The 26,693-nt window shown below is 34.4% G+C and overlaps 1 pseudogene; it reads left to right on the forward strand.

Moving 5' to 3' along the window:
* Positions 1 to 24,994: 24,994 nt before the first annotated feature.
* Positions 24,995 to 26,693, forward strand: part of LOC143647642 (mitochondrial import inner membrane translocase subunit TIM14 pseudogene) — a 47,054-nt pseudogene continuing 45,355 nt past the window's right edge.

The raw sequence follows: 26,693 nt of genomic DNA on the forward strand, positions 1-26,693 counted from the left end.
CATTAGCCTTTCTATGAAGTAATATCAACAATAATTTAATAAAATCTGATAAGATAGTACCCCAAAAGTGGTTAATAGAAACAAGAATTATGCATATTTTCTTGAACTGAAATATCATGGTATATTTTGGTTCTTGAAATTTAATTATGGAAGTACATGTAGAAAGTGTTAATAGGAATATAAAACATATTGCTATAAAGTTTTATTTTTACTTATGGTATAAGTGATTAATAAAATATTGACTTTCAACTATATATATGTTTTGGTGGTAGGTCATCATTACTTATAAATATGCTTAGAGTACATAATTTTATGTACAACATTAACAACCACAGCACCAACAATTAATATTTGGTGACCATGTACTATGTGGGAGATAAATTTTACATGCATTCATACATTTAAACCCTATGCAACTCTTTCAGTTATTTATTATCTATACGTATTAAACAAATGCAGAAATTGAAAATAAGGGAAGTAAAATTACTTGTTCAAGTTCATGTAACTAGTAAATAGTGAAAATTAAACAAAAAGTAAACTCTGGGAATTCTGATTTTAAACAAAACATACTTTTAAACACTTAAAAATTATTATACAAAATTAGTACTAGTAAAGACATAATGTATTCATATTTATATATAGACATCCATAAATATAGAATGTAGATACTTGACAAATTATTGAATGAATGAATAAAATAGATTAATTTTAAAAAGGTGATTCTCTAATGTCAGTCACATTATTCTAATATTTAAGTACAACAAAAATCAGTGGACATTATTTTACAAATTTTCCTTATATCTAATTAAGGTAAAAATGCAGAATTTCTCTATTCTTTACCTTGACCATTTACAGCAAACATATTCTATGATTTTTTTTTTTTTGTCAAATATTATTAGATGAATCCTCTAAAACAGTTTAGCAACCACTGTAGGCGTCAACATGACTATCAGAGCATATTTTCAACTTCCTGCTAAATATGTTCCAAATTACTGCCAACATTTTTTCTCAGTATAATTTATTAGCTTTCTGTTTCTGTTTTCTGTGCCTTGATTTGAAGAAAATGGCCATGACTAGATGTCAATTTCTACTGCCAAATTTCAAATTTTAAGTTTGTTTTGAAGTGGGGAAAAAAAAAGTTCTGAAAAATTTTGTGCCCCCAATTTGGAGGTACACTTGCAGGATATGTTTACATGTCCTCTTTTCAAAACATATCGATTAGAGTTTCCCACTCATGTGTATATTGAACAATACTGAATGAACATCTAATACACCATACTGTAATGTCTGTGAATTTTTATATTTCCTCACCCAGAAATACCCTTATACCTCAGTTCTAAGAGGAAAAATTTTTTCATTCTTTTGTACACAATTCTCAAACCCGCAATAGAATGCCTATCACTTTGTACGGCCTTGAAAACTATACATAACATTTAATGTTGCAGGTCCTCACATTAATAAACTCTTTGCCCAAAAGAGAAATGCCTGGCTCATTTTTGAATCCCCAGTGCATGACCTAGCTCTTGAGTGGTACTGGGCACTTGATAGTAGTTACTGAATTAAAAACTAGTTTCCAGAAACTTATAACTTTTTTTTTTTAAATCAAAGCTTCCTCCTTTAGAATATTTATGCATCTGGAAAACTTCATTTATCACAAACGAGTTGGATAAGCTACTACTGATAAAGTAATATGTGTTTTTACTTTATCATAATCCAACTTTTTGTAATTGCATTTTAGAAGCAACAAATACAGGCCTTGAAAATATAATTTTGTTTTTAATACTTTTTTCATGCCTCCATGGGCAAAACAATATGAGGATAGTCAGTTTTCAATAATGTTTTCATTAGGAAATATAGCAATTTTATTGGGATTTATAATGACCTTAACAATTCAACTGAATTAGATTTATTATATCACATAGCTACAAATTTTCTCACAACATTTATGTTCATTTTAAAAGCAAAAATATAATTTCTTAGGAAGAAAACACTGGCTTGAAATGTCAGTGTCTCTTTAGTTCATTTAGAAGACTTAGCGATACAACAAAAAAAAAAACAAAAGCATTAGACAGTGTCAAACTTTACGTATAAAATGAAAAAACATTAGTATATTTCACATTATGAATAAATATTCTCTAATTACTCTTTCTATAAAGCTTATAATCACTAACTGATTTAATCCAGGAAAAGCAGTTGCTCAGTAATTGTGAAGGTCATTCTATACATTATATTGGTATGATTATTTGAAGCAATTTAATTTAACATTAGTTGAGTTTCATTTCCATCCCAAGTGCTTTACTGGACATTACAGAGAATCCAAACATGAGTAAGGAGTATGAGTGTGCAAGAAAATTCAAACACAAGTATTAGTAGGTCTGCTGATTTGAAAATATTATGTACCCAATAAAAGCAATGTTTTAAAACTGATCCAATCTTGTGGGGCCAGACCTATTGCTTAGGGTGGGAAACTTTGATTGGATTGTTTCCTTGGAGATGTTACACACTCAGTCGTGGGTGTTGTATTTTATTAGATTGAGATGTGACTCCACCCGTTCAAGGTGAGTCTTGATTAGTTTACTAGAGTCCTTTAAAAGGGGAAACATTTTAAAGAAACCACAGTTGTAAATGCTTGGACTTCCAACAAAGCCAACATGAGACCCAGATGTTTGGAGATGCAGGGCCTAGCAGACGTCTCCAAGTGCCTTCCCATGATATGCTAAGCAAGCCAGAAACTGGAGAGCCCAGAGAAGCCAAGAGATGAAACCCAACCCTGGAGAAGTCAAGTGAGGAAGTCCCACAAGAACAGAGCCTAGGAGCAAGAGACTAGCAGATGTCAGCCAGGTGCCTTCCAGCTGACAAAGGTGTTCCAGAGAGCAACAGCCTTTCTTGAGTGAGACACCTCTTATTGGTGCCTTAATTTGGACATGTCTGTGTCCTTAGAACTTTAAACTTACAGCTTGATAAATTTCCTTTTTAAAAGCCATTCCACTTCTGTCATGTAGCATTCCGGCGACTTTAGCAAACCTATACTGTAGGTGACATTTCATCTCAGACATTCAAAAACAGAAAAGTGGACTAAGGCAAGAATTATTAAAAATAATTGGTGTAAATAACTTGGGAAATTTAAGGACAGAAATAATATCTCTACCATCTAATAAACTATTAAAATGTAAACACAATATGCATTTCCTCTATAAATATTCAAATTAAGTATATCCACCTGGTTTTTATTTAAGATCATAGGTGATAAATGATAGTTTATACTCAATTTGCTTAACTCCATTGTGGAATCGTTAGCATTATATGTGAATTGAAAACAAAATTAGTAAAAGCAGTCACATATCTACCATCTATAAATTGTTTATAAAAAGTGATGATTTCTCAGATATCATTGCTCAGGTCAAGGATAAATAATCCACTTAAGCATTTGTATTTGCTTTACTTTTGTTCATTTTGGGGGTTTTAGTGAGTAGTTTTATCAAGAAAGTATGAAATGAATAACAGCAAAGTTGGCATATGGTAATGCTGTCACAAATCCTGAAGGTAGTATACAAATGGCTAAACTATGTTCCCGATTTTCTTTTAAAGTAATATCTAGGATTTTAGAATAGAGTCACAATAAAATCCCAATGAATGATTTGAGTTATGCACACTGGGAAAGAGAATGTGCAAAATGGAACAACATTTGATGAAATAATAGCAAAGACACCAGAGGCAAAAAACAAACATCAAGTATTATTTAAGAAACATGTAAATACAGTGAGAGGGTCCAATAGTTTTTTAATTTTGTTTTTGCTTTCGTATTACAGTAGGTGTGGGCTTACAGAACAATCATGCATAGAATACAGGATTCCCATATATCACCCCACCACCAACACCTTGCATTGGTGTGGAACATTTGTTGCAATTGATGATAGTACATTTTTATAATTGTACTACTAATAAAGGCCCATTGCTCAACTAAGGGTTCAATGTGTAGTGTAGTTCTATGGATATTTAAAAAAATTTTTCTTTTACCATATACACAATCTAACATTTCTTCTTACAATCATATTCATATGTGTGCGTATATATATACATATATATATATGTACATACACACATATATATATATACTTCAATGCTGCTAATTCCATTCACGATGTTGTGCTACTACCACCCCTCTCCATTACCAAAACATTTCCATTATTCCAAATAGGGACCCTATACATTTTAAGCCTTAATTTCCCATTCCTTCCCCTGGTAACCTATATTCTGACTCTATGAGTTTGCTTATTCAAATAGTTTCAAAACATTGAGATCATAAAATATTTGTCCTTGTGTCTGCCTTATTTCACTCAACATAATGTCTTCAAGATTCATCTGCATTGTCACATGTATTAGGACTTCATTTCTTTTTATTGGCTGAACAATACTCCATTGTATGTATATACTATATTTTGTTTATTCATTCAGTGATTGAGAGAAACTTGGGTAGGGTCTAATAGATTTTATAAAATAAATTCTGGAAACAACATATAGGAAAAATTGTAGAGAAGTCAAAGTAGAAGAAGTGTTGAAAAATGTCCAGAGTTGATTAAAAATACAAATTCTTAGATTCAGAAATGTAAAAAATCCTTAGCAGATAAAAATTTAAATGCTTTGGAGTAAAACAGCGAAATAAAAGAGATCTTACAAGCAATTAGGAAGGATAGACAGACTATATATAAATGACAAACGTAAACTGGAAGGAAAATGATTACTATAAACTAAAAGGTTAGAGGTCAGGTAATAGTGAAATTAAATGTAAAATATAGATAACTGTCAAAATAAAATTCTATAAGCAGTTGCCTTATTATTCAATAAGGTAAAAATAATAATATTTCTAGATAAACATTATTCTTTTTTCAAATCAAACCAAGGCAGAAAGAACTATGCAATGATGGCCTTCATGATTCAATATTCAAACAAAATGAATAACTGTGAAATAAAAGCCACACGGCATAAAGGAATATATAGAAATATAAGAAAATAAGTCCTGGCTGTATAAAGCAATAGGAATAATAACAATTTGGGGGGTGCATAATATATAGCAATAATATGTTACAACTATAAAATACGTGATGTGCTCCCTTGGCATCTATCTTATTTTGACTAGGCCATTAGCCTCAAGATGACCTTTGAACCAATCAATAAACAACTTTCTGGCCTTGGGGCATAAACTACCCTGAACCCAAATCCAAATCTGCTACCACTACCCATAACACTCACACACCGGATCCCCAATGATAAGCAAACCATTTCCCACTGCTCTGGGAACCCCAGTGCATCACTTTTCACAACAGTTACCTTAAACTAACTGACCCCTGGCTCCTGTAGGAATTCTACTAACCACCACCTTTGAATTACATAAACTCACGGAAACCTCTTGTTCTCTTGTGTGCTCTACGCTGCCGGCGCAGCTACTGCTCCCATCAATGTGAGCATCTTGGCACTCTTCTTTCTCTGGGACCTGTGAGAAGCAAACTATCTTTGCTCATGCATTTTAGCCTCAGTACCTCATTGTGTGACATCTGATCTCTACTTGAACCTTAATTTAAAATCCAGCTAAACCATTTCAAACAAAAGACAAGAAAAAGACAATGTAAGACAAAATAGAGTATTGAAACGTCAAATAGTTTGAAGTGTTTTGTTGAGGTGGTGGTTAAACAATGAGAAAGAGCTATTAGTTGTCTTCAAATTATATTATATATGCTAAATGAGACATATTAAATAACCCAGTAACCAATAGAAATAAGGAAATAGAAATAGAAAAGTTAACCAATGGAATAGAGAAGGAAGAAGAAAAAACACTCATAGAATATGGATAATAAATAAAAACTAATACCAAAAAAGAATTTATAAATGAGATCAGATAGTTCTGACATCTCACACACACACATACTCTATTTAATTTAACTAAATTTAACAAAGCACACAAAGACAAAGATTTTAAGAAGAAGAAAAAAAAATAGTTGTGTGTACTTTAAGGAGATAGACCTTTAAAGGAAAATTGAACAAAAAGTTGGAAACTAAAAAGGTAGAAAGGAAAATATGATACTAAAAGCAGGTAAAAAGTGGGTGGTACAATGCTGGCTCAATGGCAGAATTCTCGCTTGTCATGCCGGAGACCCAGGCTCAATTCCCAGAGACGATGGCCCATGCCAAAAAAAAAAAAAAAAAGCAAATAAAAAAGAAAAACATACATTTGAGTTCATTAATGACACACAAAATAGACTCCAAAGGGAAAAGGATATTTCAGAATAAAACAGTAGTTACATAGCAATAAAAGAAAGAAAATACATCAAGAGATTTTACCATTTCTGAATATCCCATGAAATGTTTGCTCTCAAAATATATAAAGCAGAATTGACAGAATTTCAAGGAGAAGTGAAAAAATGCACTGCCACTGAAGCTGACTTTTATACATCTTTCAGTGATAGTTCAGTAGAAATGAGTATATAATATTTGGAAAACATGAATATCAGTCTTACTTTAATGGACTCAATAGAACATTGCACCCAATACTAGAAAATGTACATTCTTTTCAAGCACATAGAAGACATTCACAAAAATTGTCAATGCACTAAGCCAAAAAGCAAGATTCAAAAAAGTCAGTGAATCAATATCACTGGGATGATATTCTCTGAATCCAAGGCAATACCAAAAATATTACATCCAAGCCGTTTTCATTTGAAACTATCAATAGGTTTCTAAATAACTAGTTGGTAATGGATACCATAATAGAAGTAAAATAAATAATTAGAAGTGAAGGATAATGAAGGCATAATCTTTTTTATACATCAATATAGATAAAACCAAATTAAAGCAGACTTTGAGCAAAATATATAGTGTGAAAGGTAAAATATAAAGCTAAGATAAAATATAAAGAGTGATGTGTGCATTTAGCTCACAAAATCTGACAGAGAAGAGCTTACCAAATTAAAAACAAACTAATTAATGATGGATATAAGAAAAATAAGAGAAATAGTAAAGTAGAGAAAAAAAGAATTATAAAGGCCATAAACTAAAATTTTAATAATAATAATAATAATAATAATAATACAGTCTGTAATTCTGGCCAAGAAATGAAGACAGAAAATACAAATAAGCAATAATGAGATTGAAAGAATCATATAAAATAATGAAAAGTTTCTGTAAATGTGTCATAAGTAATTTTTTACAATAGTAGTAGAATGTTAGACAAAAATTTATAAGAAATGCATACCTTAACAAAATATATTTTAAAATAGTAAATAAGTTATACTTCCATGCATAAAAGAAATTAAATTGATAATTAAAAATTTGATCACAAAGATCAACTGCTGGGTGGGCCATGGTGGCTCAGCAGGCAAAGTTCTCACCTGTCATGCCAGAGACCCCGATTTGATTCCATGCCTACCCATGCAGAAAAAAAAAAGAAAAGATAAATTGTTTTTCAGATGAGTTCTATCAAACCTTGAAGAAACAAATAGCGTATTTTGTTTACAAATATAGACATATGTTATAAACTTTAAAAACATAAACGGGAATAACACACCCACTTGTCATTACTTCTGGGAAGAGAAGAGAGCAGAAAGAAATGAGGATAATGTTTTAGTTATGTATTTCAAGTTTTATTTTTTAAAGAGAAAAATAGATATCTAAAAATTTTTAAATCTGTAATCTTTGTGTTAGATATATGCGTATATGTTTTGTTTCGTTTTTCCGTAGTTTTTGCGTGTTTAAAATTTTTAAGTAAAAAGGTAAATATCTAAAATAGAAGAAAAATATAGAATAGAGTATGAATAAGAGCATATAGGAATGTATCAAAGTGCTTTAAAAAGGATAAGCAAGTTGACTTACTAGTAATGTCAAAGATTGCAAAACTATGTGTTGTCTTTCCTTTTGATAAATTCCTTTGAAATAAAAAAATTATTTTTTAAATGGGACCTGCATATATTTAATTAATTTTCAAAAGCCTAGTTAACCAGCATTCAGAGGATCGCTACTGATTTATTCAGCTGTGGCTAGAGCAATGGGGTCATATATTACAAAATTAGCTCAATAATTATGACAATAACAATTAATATGTGTTGGGCATTTCAGGAAAGAGGGGTCAGACTACATTCTTCAAGGAGAGGAGTAGTGAGGTATCAAAACTAAGGACTGGAACAAAATTTTAAGGGTTAGCTTATTTTTAGTGGCATTTATGTGGCAGATGTAGGTGAGAGGTAACAAAATATTTTACAGCTTCTAAATGTTCATAAATGAACACTGACATGATCTTACAGGAAGTTCTTGAAAACAGTGATCTATCATTTAAGTCCTGTTGACCCCTGCAAAAATGTAATCAAACTTTCAAACTATCAATGTCCTTTACCCCTCCTTTTCTCTTTCTCTCTCTCTCTCTCTCTCTCTCTCCATCTATCTCCATCTCTGTCTCTATTTCTATCATCTCTATTTTCTGTCCTCTTTCTCTCTCTCTCCCTCCTTCTCTCCCCAGTCCTCTCCTTCTTTCTGTCCTGTAGCCCGGAACATCTAAAAAGAACTTTTGTTGGCAGCACATTTTTATTTCTTTAATTCAGCAATTTTAAACCTGATCTAATAGAATATGCATTTTCATAATTGGACAGGCATGCTTATTTTTCTTTCTAAGTTCTAATTAATCAGAGAGTCATAAATTCATTCCCTTTAACACCTTTGGTCATAGAAATGTCCAACAAGGCATCCAGAGAAAGACACCTTAACTCCAAAGGAAGGCCTTTGTCTGTCACATGGGAAGGCATCTGCTGGCCCTTGTACCTGGTTCCATTGCTTTCAGTTTCTGATGCCATTGGTTTTCTCTCTAAGCATCTGTGAACCTTTACTCATCTCTTCCAGGACACAACTCTGGGTCCTGGCTTGCTTATCATTTCATAGGAAGGGACATGAAGACACCTGCTGGGCTCTGCATCTCCAAATGCCCATGTCTAGGCATCTGCTCTCCTTTGCTGGCAGTCCAAGCATCTTCAAATATCTATGTCTCTGTCAGCTCTGAAGCTCTGTCAGTTCTCAAAGTGTCTATGTTGCTTTTGAGCTTTCTCCAAAAGTATCCTGTTTTAAAAGTCTCCTGTAAAGTAATCAAAACTTTAAGTGGGCAGAGTCACAACTCCATCTAGTCAAAAAAACCACACTTACAATTGGGCATATCATATCTCCATGGAAGTAATCCAATCAAGAGGTCACACTCACAGTTGAGTGGGTCAACTTACATGGAAACAATTTAACTAAAGATTTAAACACACACATATATATGCAATTTATTTATCTATCTATACATTTATTTATGTATGTATTTATTATCGATCACAGATTGGGTTCTCCAGGGTGGAGACTGAAAAAGAATTAGGATACAACATGTTTATTAGGAATAAACACTTTGAAAGGAAAGGGAGGCAGCAGAATTGGGCAGAGGAAGAAGTTGAACAATGATGTAGACCAAACAAAGCCTCAGCCTACCCAGAGGGAAGCTCTGGAGTGAGTATTGCCAGTAAGAGTGTATCTGTAAAGTAGACCTTTCCACCCACCCTGCTTAGTGACTAGATACAGGTTACCCAAGTGTGTTAGTTAGAGTCAGTTGTCAACTTGGCCAGGTGAGCATACCTAGTCTTGTTGCTGAGGACATAAGCCAATGGTGCGTGAACCTCATCTGTTGCCAATTACATCTGCAGTCAGCTAGGAGGCGTGTCTGCTGCAATGAGTGACGTTTGACTTAATTGGCTGGTGCTTAAATGAGAAATCGCAACGTAGCACAGCCTAGCAGCTTGGCATTCCTCATCTCAGCACTTGCAGCTCAGCCCGGGCCCTTGGAGATGGAGAAAGAAATCACCCCGGGGAAAGTTGTTGGAACCCAGGGGCCTGGAGAGAAGACCAGCAGAGACCATCCTGTGCCTTCCACGTAAGAAAGAACCTCAGTGGAAAGTAAGCTGCCTTTCCTCTGAAGAACCAACAAAATAAATCCCCTTTTATTAAAAGCCAATCCGTCTCTGGTGTGTTGCATTCCGGCAGCTAGCAAACCAGAACACCAAGGAATGCAGAATCTAGAGAGAAGAAACTCTCTACAGCTGAAAAATTGTAAAGGATCTAAGAGTTAAAGCCTTGGTAAGGAGTTAGAATGAATAAAATTGCTCTCTACAATTTATATCTCTTCAAAATACTGCAATTCATGTAAACATGAGATACCGATAGGATATCATGACCCATAGGAAGTTTCAAATCATTTCCTTGAATTACCATTTCTCATTTCACCATCCCTGAAGAATAAAAAATATAAATTAGCATCTTATTACCAAGTGAAACTCCATTCCAAAATAAAATATTCTAGTAAACTAACAAGCAGAATAAATGGAGTTCTTTCTCTTTAAACAACATAGGCCTGTGGACTTAGAAACAAAACAAGGCTTCTTTGCCATTTTCTGCACAGTTAAAAGCAAGCTGAAATCCAATTTTTATTACCCATCTTGAGCAAAGTTTTAAATGGGAAGATTTAGCCAAAAAGGAAACCTAATCTCAGTTTTTAGAGCAGAGCCATCTTAGAATTCTTCAAGGGCACCTTGGCTGAGATCACAAATTCCAAAAGAAAGTTTATGAACTAAGACCATGTGCAAATGTTCTTCCACCATTAACTTCTTATAAGTGTCCCACCACTACAACCAAGGATGCTAGGCTAGGCAACCAAGTAGAGCCCTTGAGCATGTCTCAATACCTGTTGTTATTAGAGTACAAAGGGAAGGTGCAAAGGGAGAAGAAAGTGGTGATTTTTTTTTCCTTTATTCTTGTCCTGTAAAGAAAGGAGCAGGGCTCTGTTTTACTTCTCTAAGCTTTAACTCATTCTCTTGGATTTTGATCTTTAATTCCTTTTAGAGCTCAGAATCCCATGATTATGGTGCCTTAAATTGCTCTAGCACTTTGCCATACAGAGTTACAGCTCTAATCCATCAAACTGAAATGAAATGATGGGATGAGGCAGGAGAAGAGTAAATATTTCCTCTCAGATTCTTAAGGGAGAGTGTGCAATTAAAGAGAATATTAATTTTCAACAGATTTTAATAAATTACTGTTATCCTCAATTTCTATTAACATTCCCCACATTTGTAAGGATCCTAAACTGATACATTGTGATTGCTAAAACTTTCAAACTGTAGGTATATTTCCAATTCTCAGAGCACTATATACACACTTGTGAGCCAATTGCATACACTAAATGTATTGTAAAGGTCAAGGATGGCTTTGTCATCTTCTCTTTTAGGATAAGAGAATAAAAAAATAAAGTAAGTAGAATTATGACCTCTCTCAATTTCTTTCCTGTCTTTTAGCAGTTGCCTGTGAAGATTACCCAGTGCCTCTGATAAACTCCGAAAGAAGCAAGATGAAGTTTCAGAATGTTAATTCCCAGGAGATCCTTTGAGAGCTTAAATACATCACATACAGATGGCTTATTGCTAATATCCTCAGGAGGGTTTTAGTGCCCACAGGGAATAACAGCCTATGGGTTCTAGCCAAATGCATGTTTGGGAATATCACAGGCTGGAAGCTGTTTAAATTTCAAGAATCCAAACTTAGCCTGAGTCCAGTCACTTCCAAATGATTAATACATGACCAAGTAGGCTTTTATTTTTCCAAAGACCTAATGTAAATAAGAGGAATTGGGACAGTGTCAACAGTTATGTACATATCTGTTTGTGTGTGTGTGTGTGTGTTTGTATTGGGTCCAGCAGTTGGGAATACAGTGGGGACAGACAGCAGCTGGAATGTGATCAACACCTTGGGAGGTTAGGACAACTCAGTATGAAAACCGAGTAGTTATCTGTTGACTTTTTGAGTTAGAAATCCTTACTTTAGGCCAAGATAGTATGACCAGTAACATTCAGTGTGTTAATAAGAGAATAAAGACTTTCAAGCACAGACCTGAGGTATAGTTCTGTGACAGTGGCTGGGGCAAGAACATTTAATATTATAGACAATTAAATGTTGTTAATTTGAGACTCAGAAACCAAATGAAGAGAATTATTGTTGATATAATTTGGTTGCAAATGCCACAGTCACTTTTGGAGGAAGTTCACTTGAAGGATACAAGAATGTGAATCTAAGGAGGTGAATTCAAACATGGATAGAAAATGTTAGAAAAGAGAGGGAGCTCCTTGTCTATAAGAAGCACTGCTTCCCATCTACAGTCTCATAATCCTTATTGCAGCCTTAGGATTCATGCCGAATAAACCTTTGTCAATCTTGTGACAGATGTTCTTAGATTAATCTTTCATATCTCAGCCCCTAAAAATGCATTAGGCCACAATAAAGAAAATCAGAAACAGACTTAACAGATAAGAAACCGACTCCCCCCACCCTCATAATTCCATCTCTCTCTCTCTCTCTCTCTCTCAGCATTTTATTAAAATTTGATGGTAATTTTCTAAGCCTGATCATATATACAGCGATTCAAGATTACACCAAAGAAAATAGCTAGACTGTTGCAGATCTGTAAGACTTTAAATATAGGGAACTAAAAATATATATCGAGATACACATTTTATACTCAATGTCAACTTTGACTAATCTTTATTTCCTATGGTCGAAAATTGGAGTTCCCTTGGATAGATTTTTGTTTCCCTCTTCCTTAAAACATATTAAAGACAATGCAATTAATATAGGTTGAAATCATAAGCTTATAGATAGAAGACATTTGTTCTACTACTGTTATCTGGCTCTTTGACCTAGGGTAAATCGTTTAACTTTTCAGTTCTGTTTTCCTTTTCTGTAAATTGCATATCAAATTACGCATGTGATTTAAATCAAGCAACGTGAATACAATTGTAATGAATAATGCAGCTAGTACAGACAGTATACTGTACAGTATAAATTATTTAATGGTGCACCATTAAATACAAACAAAATGAGAACAATTTATGGTAGTTGCACAATATACATTTAATAAGCATAATTAATAACTAAATATTGGATGGATAAAAGATTCATATTTCAAAATATGATAAATTAGAAAATATTTGCATGAAATTCTTATATTAAATGAATCTTTTGGAGATCCTAATTAATTATAAGCAATGGAAAATTACTCTGATTGCTTTAAGCAGATAATGCTTTTATGAAATGGAATTTGGATGCCTTTTGGTATACCGAGAGATTCTTTAATCAAGATGAGAGACCACAGAACTAACAATCAAGTCCAAACTCAGGCTGCAGAATCAATAAGGTAGGAATATGACTGCAGAGCTCTATAATACATTAGTCTGCACAGCTGTCACCATCAACAAGGTTGGCTACCTTGGCCACTGCAGGAACTTAATTTTCCTGCTACTGTAAGATTACCAGTAAGGATTCCCCTTGATCCCTGCTGTTATTGTGATTAGTTCCTAATTTAACATCTGAGGTAAGCCTAGCTACCTGAACCCTAGCTGAGGGTGAAAAAGCATCTTATAGTAGCATAAAATGGGTGGTGGTCTCTGTCTCCTACGTAAATTCAGAAAATGAATTATCTATGGAGCACATAAGGACGATTCAATGGTAACGGGTCACACATATACAAAAGGAGAAATAAGGCAAAGTTTATGATATTAACAACTTAATGAGCATAAGGGACAGCCTCTAGTCTAGTCTACTAGTCTACCCCTCTCCCGCTCTTTGTTTTTTTTATTTTTTGCCTGGGCAAGTACTGGGAATGGAACCCGGGTCTCCGGCATGGCAGGTGAGAATTCTGCCACTGAGCCACTGAGCAACCGTTGCATCGCCTCTTTTTTTTATATTATTTTTTAGATCTTCTTTGTGTGTCTTGGTTAAAATATGTTATAATGGCCTGTACTAAAATAGCTTTTTGTTGCTGCTGAAAAATCTAATTACCGGTAACAAGAAATGTCCATGCTCCTATACTTGCTAAAAACTTATTTTAAGCACACTCCTTATCTATTAATCATTATAGAGGTTGACTTACTTCAATATGTCCTGAAAAATGATGGCTGTGTAATTTGCACATCACACCAGTAATGATGATATTTTGCATCCTTTATCTATTTCATTATTTTACTTGGATGCCATCAACATGCATGTCCCTTGGATAATTCATAAAAATTCAGATATAATAGAACCCTGAGACGATTCTGATGCAGGCAGACATGCTCAGTATTTTAAGAAACACTGCTCAGTATTGAGTTGTCTATAACCTGTTTCTGTATGTACTTTTGCAATTGAAGAGAAAGCTTTATTTCTTTATAGGATTGAAGTTGTGAATGCATTCTTCATTGGGTGAAGAAACATAAAGTCTGCTGTTGTCTGTGTAACTTCACCAATTCCTCTCACTCCAACATAAAATTCAGAAGTTTATAACTGCCATGAATTATACTGACTAGGCTACTAAAACACATGTTTTATAGTAAAAAATTAGACATAAAATGTATATATCATATTATATAAATATAACTTTAAATAAAAATAGATCACCCCATATTTATATAAGGCACAGCATTCATGAAATTTATGATGGCACTTTAAAGTTCATAGCAAGTAAATCTAGTATATTTCTCCTCATCCCCTCCTGCAACAGTGGTGTAATATTTAAGCTTTAAAGCAACTTAGACTAATATAAAAGTGGTAAGGTTTCAAATATACCAGCAATGTCATTGTTTGTTTCTTATTTTTTTAATCTTAATATACATAGCTCTATAATCTAATATGTCTGTTTCATTGTTTCTCATAAAAACATGAAGTTGAAATAATGAGCCATTAATAGGAAAGAGAAGCAATAATTCAATGCCATGTCCCTCTATTCTATTTATTGAAGTTTTGTAGCTATATTGTTTCTTTATTTTCAAAGCATTTCTTCAACATAGCCTTTTGGAAAAGATGACTTTCAAAGGTTTTCCAGAGTTTAAACTGAATTTTTACCTTACACCTGTCTGAATCTCTCAAGTCACTGACAGTATGTTAGAACTACCACCAAAAAAGAATCTAAAATGTCTGGCACTGCCACTTTCATGACTAAACAAAGTTAATGCAAAATACTGGTGGGGATGAGAAGTGTGGGAGGAGTGCTCATCAGATGATAAGACTTCGAAAGTAGAAAGTCATTATTGAAGGTGATTAGCAGCAAATGCCCATCAGACTGATAAAAATTTTATTTGAAGTCCTTATTTAAAATATATTTATCCATTCATTAATATCTTAACACTTCAATTATATGTGTGTCTATTGTGGCTTAGCATAGGCCGAAGTAGTTCAAACTCTACATTATGAAAAAAGAATAAAACCGTCAACAGGGACAAAGACATGGTCAGGAGAATAAATATTTGTTACTCTTTGAGAACCTGTGGAAATTATCTTACAGTGTTTATTTTTCAAATTCATACAACAAAATACTCTTCACAGAAGCAGATTGTCCTTAGTCTCTTTAACATTTTCAAACTCCTAGCATAGCTTCTAGATTCCTCATGTTAAAAAAGAAAAGATTCTGTTTTAATCAACTTACTTGTTCTGCAGCTCTTGTCTTGCTATAAAATAAATATTTTATCCTCTGAAACGGAACTGTTTCAAACAGATGGAAGGTCCGAGAAACCATAGCTTGGACCATAGAAAAGAGAGAAGAAAACAATATAAATAGGGGAAAATACAATTCTGACAATGAACACAGAATCTTTATTAGGAGAAAGGAAAATAAACATTTTATAAAGACAAATATACAGAGTCATGACTGGGTTCAAATTTAACAGTGCTAAGAAGTTAAATACCCAGATATTTCTATTGCATTGAATTCCATTCCCTGTTATTTCTTTCTCCGTTTCAATCCAGATTCAGAGGGCACACAGCTGGAAAGAAAATAAGAATACGTGACTGTGGAGTTAATGCCCAACAGATGTGGAAGCTACACAATTGTTCCACTGATCTTCAAGAGAGAGTGCAAAAAGAATTTAAAACAACTCTAGCAAACAAGTACTCAGATTGAGTTTAGCCAGCACAGAGTTGAGAGGTGAAAGTTCTAAAAGTCATTGTTAACAGAGTAAAAATTATGATACCATGTTGATCAGGCACTATAGATTTTCATCTTCTGTGATTTTCCTTGATATTCTCACTATAGCGGTTTATGTTTTGTCTTTTCTGTTTACTAGGTTTTATTTATTTACATGATAGTTTTATTCTAGCCTTGGCTACATATCTATATCTGAATTCCTACATTTATTGGATTTTCAGAATATCTCTTTAGCCTTCCTTATTTTATACGTCTTTGGTTGACAATGCTATTGCTGAATCAGAGCTTACTGAATGTTACTCTCTTTTACCCTGGCACTGGAACCATTTCGTGAATTCCTTTTAACATGTAAAAGTTTAATATTTATGGTATGCCAAGCCACTGACCAACAATACAAATCTTTTCTTTTTTTATGCATCTGTCATCGATACCTGAAATATTTTTCAAGCAAAATTATTTACACAGACTAGAAAACACAAAGAATGGAATGAAAAGAGAGCTATTTTGTTAGCAATGTCTACTTCATGCATACCATTCCATAATATTTCATTTCAAATGACATTTCTTTCTTGGCAAAACTTGATTTATTAAGGCAATTAGAGCTTATGCAACATACTTGCATAAATGATTAGTAAAACAAATATTAAAGCAAGAAACTCTTGGCTAAGATTATCTTTCACTCATTTCAATAGATTTTGGAACTTTTGGGGCAATGCAAATAAAAGCTGTGCTTTTGGAAAACATGCAAAACCAGATGTAATTATTGGGTGAAAAAAATGAATATTTATGGAATAGGATGTGATAATCTGTGAGAGAAGTTAATGGGGTACTTAGAATCAAGACCCATGATTGGGTAAAGAAATTGGACTGGGCAGATGGGGAGTTGAATTGCAGTTCAATGCAATGTAGTTACAGCAAAGAACACACTTGTTTGTATGGAAGTTCTGGAGCTGAGATGCCCCTTCAGGGTTATTCCACCTGAAGCAAGGGGCTAGCGTTTTTACCTCTGAGTCAACAAATCATTGAATGTGGGCTGTCAAAGGGAGATTAAATTGAGTGTTGTGGTTCTCTTTAGATAAGGACCATTGGAGGCTAATAACTTAGGTGAGATCTGTCAGCTGCCAAAGGTACCAGTATGAGTTTCTGGATTTTGAAGGGAAGATATGCATAGCAAACCATATTATCTGCTATAGTCCACCCTTTTGCTGCTTAAATCGAGTTTCTTCATATGATATGTTTCAGGAACTGCACTATCAAGTTTCTGAATGCTCTCTGTACTTGGGGATATTTACAAAAGAAAGGAAAAATGAAACAAATTGTAGCCACCACTGCTGCAACTGATCTTAAAGGCACAATTGGTATTGATTGCCCCTCCTCCTCCACAGTCCATTGGAGATTCATCTCAACCTCAATTAGCACCTTCGCTAAATCTAGGAATTTTACCAAATTAGGTAACAGAGATCCTCTTCTCAGAGGCACCTGATCCGTGGTCCTCATGGCCTTCTCAGGTCATGGTTCTTGTACTTATTCATTGCCAACTTCTGCCAAATGTATTCTTCCTGGTCCCCACTGACTAATTTCAATTCTACCTCAGCCCTGATGGAAACTTCATACATGCACCTATTTTACCAATACTGGACTGACTAATTACAGGTGTTTTAGTTTCCTAGGTTATGAAAGATACACAACGGGTTGACTTAACAATAGGAATTTATTGGCTCATGGTTTCAGAGGTTAAAATTGCTCGTTTCCTCCAAGGGCCAGAGTCTTCTAGCTGGCTGGCAATCTTTGTGTTTCCTTGGCTTAACTGACACAGGCCAATGGAAATGCCAGTCTTCTCTTTTCCTCGGGGGTTCCACTGACTTCTAGCTTCTTGATGCTTCCTGTGGCTTTTCTCTCTATCTGACTTTCACTCTGCTTATAAAGTAATTTTGAATAAAACCCAACTTGATTCAGTTGGACCACACATGAACTAAAATAATCTTCAGTAGATCTTATTTACAATGGGTCCACATTCACAGGACCAGTAATTGGGATGTGAAAATGCCTTATGTGGGGGACATGCTTCATTCCTCAACAACAGATGACTATAGTCAACTTGATGAGTTATTCTTTTTACTTAGTGGTTTAATTCCTATTCACTGGTGTATTACACCTGCTGGGTGTTAACATGTGATACAACTATCCTTACATATTATATCTAATCCCATGTGTCTATTTGCATGCCCATTGTTAAGAATTCTTATCCCTGATCTAATTATTCTCCTTTCTAGCCCCTAAACCATGTACCAATCCATTTATCACAGTTCATGAGGCCATATGTATTCTTATTTTTACTTTTTTCATTCCATTCAAAGTAGACAACTAAGTGTACTATAGCTATTCTCAATGTGGCCACTGAGAATTTCCCCTCATGGCTCTTAATAGAGACATCTCTGAATGGAAATATCATGCAGAAACAGCCTGATTTTGGTTAACAGCCATATACTCAGCCTCTCCATTCTTGAATCAGCCTGGACTTGTTCTTCTTTACTCAGATGGTTGCATGAATCAAATCTGTATGCAGCATGCATATGATTAAATGGAGATGCACCAATTTAACATTGGTGGATGTCAGGCTGGCAGAGTCTGAACCACAAGATCAATTTTGTTTCAATGTTGACCAATTATAAATTGCCTGCCCAATTATAAATATATCAATTCCATCTCCATCTTATAGTAAATTTCTGATGAAACAACCTGATCTTGGCTTTATGAATTGTTGATGAGATCCACTTCATGATGGGCAATTATGGTCATATGTTTACTTATTTCCCATTATCAGGTACTCTGCTTCCACAATGGCTCAGTAGCACACAAAGAGTAGTTTTGTTGTTGTTGTTGTTTGTTTGTTTGTTTTGTGGATGTTTTAATTATATGTAATTTCACATATTGATGTCATGGCTTTGCTCCAGAATTTCATGTACCTATTTTTGAACTTCATAGGTATTTGTCATCAAATTCATGTGCCATCTTTTCTGTCACTAATTCATTTAATAAAATAGGATCTACTTTGTTACATGGTCTAAAAGCTAGAACTGCTTTTAGTGAAGCCCCAACTTGCTACTGAGCACTTTTCTGTATCTGGTTGTCCTCAAAGCTTCATCTTTTTACTTCCCCTAATATATGGACTGAAGCACTTTTACCAAATGAGGAAAATGGTCTCTCCTGAACCTAAGTTGGTTTACCAGTTATTTTTTGAGAAGAAGGGATGCAACTATTTGTTCTTATGTCAGAATACATGTCCCAAAATACTCCAGGCCATTGGATCTTAAACCTTTAACCTATGTGAAAGACTTCTGAATCTTCTCAGGGTTTACATCTCATTCTCTAGAAATCCTGAATTTTACCAACCTAGTTGATGTTTCTTACTCATCTTGTATGATTAAGAGCGTGTAATCAACTAACTTATTTTGATAGAATACTGAGAAGATTCAACTCCCTTTAGGTTATATTATGAGCTAGAGCTAGAGGATTAACATAGCTTATGGGCAACAGAGTAAATGCATACTGTTGCCTATCCCGAGTTAATACCGACTGTTGGCAATTCCCTTTATCTTTATGTGAAATTTTCCAGGTTATGCAAACTGTTTGAATCTTTATTGATCTACCCCTGAAAAGGTACCACATCTCGCATATGCAGCTACCATTATAGTGATTACATGGCTGAGTTTTGTTACTCCACTGATACCCTCAGTAACTGATTTTTCTAATGGCCAGATAAGTGAATTAACTGGGAATGTGATGAAGTTCATCACCCTTGAAGTGTCTAGGACTTTTTTTTTTGGTGGGGATGCTGCATGGTCTGGGGAATTAAACCTGGGTCTCCCACATGGAAGGAGAGCATTCTACCACTGAACCACCTGTGTACCCATGGATCTTCTAGGATTTTAAGGTGTACTAATCTCTGCCATTTCTTGGGATGTGACATTATTTAAAATGTATTATCACTCCTATGGAGGCATAGAATTTTAGGAGTTTCCACATGAAGAAACAAACAGAAAACAACTAATAAAATGCCAAATGTAAGTGCTCATGCATCAATAATTAATTTAAATTGAAGTATAAAAATACACTAATCAAAAGACAGAGAGAGGCAGAGTGGAGAAATTAAACACACCACAACAACATGTAATCTGCAAAAAATTCACTTCAAACTCAATGACATAAGTAGGTTAAAAATAACAGGAAGAAAAATTATCCCTTGCAAATATTAGCCTAAAAAAGGAAAGCAGAAGAAGATATATTAATATCTTATATAGTAGACATTGGAGCAAAAGACATTACTTTAGACAGAAATGAACATTGCATAATGAAAAGAGAATCAGTCCAACAAGGAGATGTAACAATCTTAAATGTATATGCACCAAACAATAGACCCTCAAAATACATGAAGCAAAAACAGATAGAATCAAAATGTGAAAATACACAATTATAACTGGAACTTCAATATCGTTTTCTTAACAACTGATAGAATTACACAGAAAATGAACAAGGATTTAAATTTTGAAAGACCAAAATCCCAAAATCAACCAACAGTTTATATATATATATATGTATTATATATATATATATATATATATATATGCATATATATGTGTGTGTATATGTATATATATATATATATATATTTTTTTTTAACAGGAGCCATGTACATTTCTGCATAATAGGAGCAGTACACATTTTTAAAGTACCTATGGACATTCACCAAGATAATCCATATATATTCAGGGCCATATAAAAACCTGAGCAAATTTTAAAAGAAAGAAATCAAAAAGAATATGCTCCATGAAAATAAACTAGAAGTCAATAAAAATGATTACAGGTGTACATCTAAATATATGGAAATTGAATAACACACTTCTAAATAATCTATGAATCAAATAGGAAGTCTCAAGGAAATTTTACAAACTACATAGAACTGACAGGAAATTTCAATAAAACATACCAAAGCAACGCAAAAACAAGCTTCCAGTTTCAGTTTCAAAATGTAAAGTTTTTGAAAAACCATCACTCTGATCCCTACAACAAGAAAAAGCTGAACAATCTGAAAAATCAATAAATTTTCTTGGACCTATCAGAGTGTTCATATCAGTCTAAAGAAATGATTCAACAAATAAATAAATGAGGGAAGAGAAACCAATTTCCTGTGCAGAAGGATTCTAAAAAAATTATGTAGATAATCTTCCCTGCAGGAGGTAGAGAATAACTCCCCAAATAGGAATGAATAGTGGAAAAATATTACAATCATTCAGAAGGAAGGGGATGATTAAAAAAAAGGGGGAATGAACAAAACATCTCAATGCAAGTCTAGTGAGTTGACATGTTTGACATAAATCATTTAAAATGGAATGGAAAATGAGAAGTTATAGAGCAGCTACTGAAATTTGTTGTTCCACCAACTCTTCAAATTGTAAAAGGACCATTAGCAAGTATACATTGGAATATTCAGCAAACTAAAATGTTGCTTTAAAGCAGGGGTTGGTAATGTTTCCCAGACAGTAAATATTTGGAGCTTTTATAGCTACATATGATCTCTCATCCTTGTTAGTGTACTTGTTTTAATAACCCCTTAAAAATGTTAAGTTATTCTTATCTCCAGGGCTATACAAAAGAAAGCCCTTGGGCCAGATCTAAGGGCCGTAATTTGCCAGCCCCTGCTTTAGAGTGTGTCCTAGTTTGCTAGCTGCCGGGATGCAACACACCAGAGACAGATCGGCTTTTAATAAAAGGGATTTATTTTGTTGGTTCTTCAGAGGAAAGGCAGCTAACTTTCCACTGAGGTTCTTTCTTACGTGGAAGGCACAAGATGGTCTCTGCTGGTCTTCTCTCCAGGCCCCTGGGTTCCAACAACTTTCCCTGGGGTGACTGCTTTCTGCATCTCCAAAGGCCTGGGCTGAGCTGCTAGTGCTGAGATGAGGAATGCCAAGCTGCTAGGCTGTGCTACATTGCGTTCTCTCATTTAAGCACCAGCCAATTAAGTCAAACATCACTCATTGCAGCAGACACGCCTCTTAGATGACTGCAGATATAATTAGCAACAGATGAGGTTCACGTACCATTGTCTTGTGTCCGCAGCAACAGAACTAGGTATGCTCACCTGGCCAAGTTGACAACTGAATCTAACTAACACAGAGTAATATCTATACCTTAGCATTCTGGTATTTATTCTTCTGCTTCCTTTGTCCTAAAAATGTTGTAAAAGATGCCCAAGAAAAATGATGATGAATATTGTCTTTAAGCTTGACTAGAAGTCCTATGGAGGGGCTAAACTCTGTAACGATAGACTCAGATTGCCCCTGGTCTGTGGCAGTTTTATGCTTATCCTTAGGAATACCTGGAGCTGTGGTCCCAACCCTTGGGCAAGACAGGGTGAACTACACTAACCAGTGATATATAAAGTACTATTTAAAATTCTAATCTTCCCCTGCAAGTAGCCAGTACAATATCGTCTACATTGTCCAATGAAAATGAATACGCTGATGTTCTGCACCTGATTTAATGGGATACCCAGCCTTGCTTTAGCTATACATTTCATGTTGCATAAAAATCTTCTCAGGAAACTTTGTGCCTTGGCATCTCTGAGACCAAGGTATGTCATGTGTATCTTGACATTTCATGATCTGAAGATAGATCACATCTCATATGACTGAGGAATGGCCTAGGCAGCTACAACTGGAAGACTCAGATCTCTCCTTGTTTGTCAGTGCTTTCTTTCTCTTGCTACACTGTATCTTCTACCATAATTATATGCCCATGTACCAGGTGGTGTCTCATAAATCCTTCCAATCATCCGATCCTGTATAAATTTTGCAATGTTGACTAGATACTGAAGCTCTTTCAAGTGTAATCCCGTTCCTCTTTCAGCAAGTCGCTTTCACGCCTGAGCAGAGTAAGTGACTTAATCCTAGTTATTGATCTAGTGGCCAGGAAGAAAAGTGAGAATAAATCCTGAGGTGTGTGGGGATGGGAAGGGGGATGCCATTTTGCCACTTAAAGCCCTCTACTTCACTGTCTTTAAGGAAGGAGAGGAGTGGGCCGTGCCTGTGGGCCCAAAGTGTTCAGGGACACTATGGATTCAAAATTCACGAGTCTATCAATGCAGGTGACACACCCCGTATCTCAGGGCCCCATACCTTTGCAATTAGGGCCTTGACCTTGGCGTGAAAGACTTGCTGATTTTGAGAAATCCAACTTCTCCCTTATAAATAAGTCCTGGACTTGATGTTAGCTATTTTTGTTCTTTGGTTTTAGGGATTAGGATTATATGCCACTACCTGCTGGCAGATTGCTCTTCATGGGGCTTTCACATTTCTGCATGTCTTGAGAGTGAATCAATGATTACCCCTTCTTCTGGACTATATCATGTTTGTGAATAGCTTTGCGAAATAGATATAGTGTCTCCCTCCCAAACAAAGGCATGGTTAATGCACATTATAAAAGATCTGAGTTCCCTAAACACAGGTTCCTCTCCTGAAATACAGCCCATTACATAGGTCTGTATCATTTGGCATTCTTCACATCACCCTGTGAGAACTGGGACTTAAGGAATTGGTGCAAAATTGCTGATACTCGGCTACTTTTATTACTCTATGAAAAATCTTTGACTTGGGAGCATACAAGAAACTGTCACCAGTCAATTTCTTATCTTAGGAGTAAGGTAAAATCTCAGAGTCCTTACAGTTTTTTATACTAAGGAATTCCTTTGGTTTTCATATTTAATCTTTTATATTTAATCACACCAAGCCTTAAATTATCTTTCATCAATGCTTATGTTGTCCATAGCAACTGCCATTCAATTCCTTATAATAGCTATTTCTTTGAACTCAATATTATAATATAGTTTTATTTGTGTATATTTTTAGTCCCTCCTACTAGAACATGGGCTCTTTGAGAACAAAAGCATTTTTTTAAATTTCTGTTTCCTGAGGATGTAGAAGGATAACTGAGACAGTAGATGTTCAAAAAACTTTTGAGTGCATACATGAATTAATTTATTATATAGATTTATTTTGGAGCTAAGATTCCCTCATGCACCCACAGTATAGTGTTGAAAGTGTAAACAACATTTCTTCTTTTTCCATATAGATCCTTATAAAAAGTGACAAAAGGACTGGACGATCAAATCAGAGATTTGGAAGTTAGAAGAAGTTGGCATCCTCTTGCAACTTCATCACTTTTTTCACTTCATAGTTTATTTGAAGGTGCAATGTCTACAGGTGTGAATGATAATAATGGTGAAGTAAATTTGCTTGGCTACCTATTTGGATCTGGTGACTCAGTAGAACAAAGCTGAGCATGAATACAAAGGAATCTATACCCTGTACACTTATAGCTCTCCTGTTCAAACTTTAATAAAGCAAGGCCTGGAAATAAAGGTCACCTCTTACAAGAAGAGTTTCCTGATCAACAACTAAATGAAATTGTTTGTCCTCTATGTAGGGATCATATGATATTTAGACAAAAGCTGACTCTTCATAAAAATTCTTCGTAAGGTCTTATCTTTTACCTTATTGTGGATAAGAATATGAGATTGAGCTTTAAAGTCCCTTTTATTTTATATTGTTTATTTTCTGGCATATAGTAGAGCATCCCTCATGAACTATCCATCAATAAATCCTTTTTGATTGGATGAAAATATGATCACCGATTACCACCAAAATGGTACAAAGAATAAAGAAACAGGTTAAAGAGACAGAAATGTTACTAATTTTACTGTAGGAAAGGCTCCTTACCAAAAATATCAGCATTTAATTAAAAAAAAAGTCTAGAATAGTTATAAGTTATTTCAAGCAAGATTTATCTTGATTCTGGAATAGAACTGAAATAGTACAGGGCAGCTGGTTATGTCAAAGCCACTGCTTCTGTTTAAACTTGCTCTTGGTCAGAGTAAGTATGCACTCTGCTTTTGAAAAGTAACTCTTTGAAGACACATCATTTGAACGCATGGCTCAAGAATCTAACCAGAGTATGAAATATAAGAGCTCTTATTTCAGAAGCTTTCAAAAGTACTCACAGAGTGAGGTGCACTGTGCAGTCTGTGATGCTCAGACAGCCACAGGTCATTCAGGAGTTATTCCTGTAGGTATGGAACTCTGAAGCCATGTGACTGAAACCAGAGTAAGAGTGTTATGTGCTTGTGAGTTAGTTGAGTGGAAGAAAAATAAATAAAGAAAGATTGCGGGAAAAGCTACAGCTCTTAAAACACATTTCATATCTGATAACATTTTAAAAGAACTGAGCAGAAGCATAGAAACATATAAAAAATAAAGCATTCACAATTCAAGTAGGAAACACATACACAAAGTACTGCTTACTATTTCGAAGTTGCCTTTTCACTCAAAGCATTTTTTGAAGCGTGCATTCCCTTTTCTCCTCTTTAAAGACAATAAGAAAATGACTTAAAGTTTGAGCAATAATATTTAAAACAGTATCAGCTTATTGGCCAAATTAAAACACTATATGAAATATCCATTCTTTGGAGATAAACATAAAATTGTGTAACAATGACCCTAAATAGTCCACAAATTCTTTCCAGTTATTTTTTGATATGCGTATTTATAGTTTTTCTTTCTTTGTTTTTCCCCACAGGTATCTAGACACGTATAAGATATGGGCATCTACTTACCTGTTCAAGTTTTAAAATATCTTGTAGTTAAATTAATGACTAAAGAAAGCTTGTTTTTATTTTGATTTTGGTTATTTATTCTATATTTTTTTACAATAATAATATATAAATTAATGTACTGAACCCTTATTATGTTATGATAAAGCATTTCAAATATTGGCTTTATAATTTATCTGAAAGCATTTAGGAAGTCATGGATAATCTGGATGCTCCTTGATATAAAGTTAGTCTGGAATCACTAATTCACTTTTTAAATGAAATTTTAATGAATCTGCTTCTTATTTACATATTTTCCAATTACAATTTTGCAGAAGTAGTTAGAATATCTAAATATATTATCCAATAATTCTGAATAGGATTGGAAGCTCTTCAATTGTTTAAATCAACAGAAGCAGTTCCATGTGTTTAAGTAAGAATTTGCTCTTTTCTTTTGTTTCTGCCAAAGAAAATGGAATATTGGGAAACCGAGGGACACAAGAAAGAAGTGATGAAAGAATGAAAGGATTCCAAATTTGTGGTTTTGAACTGTTCTAATTATCTCTTTCTCCCATCACAAAGGGGCTTCCTAGATGCTACATAAACCACCTTTTCTGTTGTTGGTCTTTAAGGAATCAACGTTGCTTTAACCCAGATTGACCAGGATATAATTTTCCATAAAGCTGTCTTCGAAAACCCAAAATACAATTAAGCTCCTGTAAACACAGAAGGAAAAAAGCATCACCAATGATGCAAAACACATACATACACAATATATGCATATTATATACATTTAAATATATGTGCATGCAAATAGTTAATATAAATATGTATTAATGGATAGAAACATTCAAGCCAAGATTAAAACACTCGACCCATGTGATAACATGTTTCTAGCTGCCCAAGATTCAAGAAGGGACGCTCCCTTCAACAGGTGTTTATAATCAATGATCTAGTATCATTTATGAGATGAGGTCTTTCTGGAAAAGAAAAAGTAGGTTTATTTTCTATAGCTGCTTCTCTTTGGATATCCAGGCATGT

The sequence above is a fragment of the Tamandua tetradactyla genome, chromosome 10 (assembly GCF_023851605.1).
Source record: "Tamandua tetradactyla isolate mTamTet1 chromosome 10, mTamTet1.pri, whole genome shotgun sequence".
Lineage (NCBI taxonomy): Eukaryota > Metazoa > Chordata > Mammalia > Pilosa > Myrmecophagidae > Tamandua > Tamandua tetradactyla.